Raw genomic sequence first — 1577 nt, 5'->3', positions numbered from 1 at the left:
CTGTCTGATATTATAATGAATTTTTCCACATCAATCTCCCCCACCAGACTGTAGATTTCTGAGATCCACCCTTATTTATTTCCATATTTTCCCACAAAAACATCTATACCACTTCCTGAGATCTTCCCTTGGAATCAAGCAACTTATAGATTCAGATTGAGGACACCCTTTCAACCTCCTACTTAGTTATTTGAGGATCCCTCTGATTTTAGCTGGGCTCAGCATTTGTGATGAGACTTCATGCTACTCCCATGAACATGTGGAGCTGATCAGATGTCAAAAGCCAGGTTTCCTTTAAACTTAAAGTTTGGGGCCCAATGGCCTGGCTGGCCCCATTTTTCAGAATCCTATATCTGTGTCTACTTATTGAATGAATGGATAGGAGGATCAATGAAGTCTCTCTAAAGGGTTGAAATGTAGTTTAACATTACTGCCATCAGTCTTGCAAGTCTGGAAACCAAAGGTAGCACACAAGGGTGACCAATACAAACACTGCTTCTCTGAACCCCTGGGAAATTCTCTTCTGAGAATTACATTCTTTAAAGGGCTTCTCCAAAACCATCAGCTCAAAGACTGTGCCTATCTTAAGAGTCATTAAAATATTTTTATCTGTTTGGAAACAAGATTTTCTGATAAATTCACTGAACAAGAGAGTACCTTACTAATCTTCCCCTATGCTCACCAGGAAGGGAAGAGAGTTTATTTAAGGCATGGTTATACGTAGGTCATCTATGCAAATAAATGCAATTGCCCCAACTTGTACAACTGATCATATCTGCTCTAACTTTGCTCCAGGAAAATATCTGGTAATTGGAATAGAGAATGAAGACTAAGCTAATCAAATGATCCCATGTAATTAAAGTTCACTGATGCATCTGCTAGATTTCTTAGCAGTATGGGCTTGTAAATGGATTGTATTCCAATGGTTCATTTGTAAATTAGTTGGGTGGAACATGAAATTCATTTTTCCTTTTAAAAAATACTTACGAGAAGTGGTTACATTTCCAGCCTGGCCTTCCAAACTTACCTAGCCAGTAACTTTGCTAGAATAAAGTATATTCACAATGGGTTGATATCACTTTGATGTACATGGCTAAACAAAGTGGAAGAAAGAAAATTGAATAATAATTTCTTTTTTAAAAAATGTGTCTTGAAGGCTCATGCTTTGGGGAAAAAAAGACAGTTTTAAAACAAAAGGGGTGTGTGTGTTCACTTCAGCAGCACATATACCAAAATTGGAATGATACAGAGAAGATTAGCATGGCCCCTGGGCAAGGATGACACACAAATTCTTAAAATTTATGAAAATCTTAAAATAGATGAAAATTTTAGGAAGATTCTAAAGCAGATTTGGGGAGAAATCTGAATCTTTAGGATACTATCCCCGACTCAGAAAACATGCTTAAGCCAGGGATCACCAGGAAAGTTTTGGTGTTCATGGGATTAATTCTCCCCGACCTCATTCTCTGGTCATATCATGACCTCCTCCATGGGCAACAGATATATGTTGATCTACCCTCATGGCATCCCTTCCTTCTTTTGTTGGTGATAGCATCTCAATATACCTTTAGAGCAAA

General features: G+C 37.9%; 1 non-coding gene across 1 annotated transcript; it reads left to right on the top strand.

Annotated features, from left to right (window-relative positions):
* Positions 1–1205: 1205 nt before the first annotated feature.
* LOC113919019 lies at positions 1206–1312 on the top strand. Its single transcript, XR_003518765.1, has one exon. It is a non-coding gene; the product is annotated as a U6 spliceosomal RNA (small nuclear RNA).
* The last annotated feature ends 265 nt before the right edge of the window (positions 1313–1577 follow it).

This window comes from Zalophus californianus, chromosome 1 (genome assembly GCF_009762305.2).
Source record: "Zalophus californianus isolate mZalCal1 chromosome 1, mZalCal1.pri.v2, whole genome shotgun sequence".
NCBI classification, from domain to species: domain Eukaryota; kingdom Metazoa; phylum Chordata; class Mammalia; order Carnivora; family Otariidae; genus Zalophus; species Zalophus californianus.
This window is presented reverse-complemented; position numbering and strand designations above follow the sequence as displayed.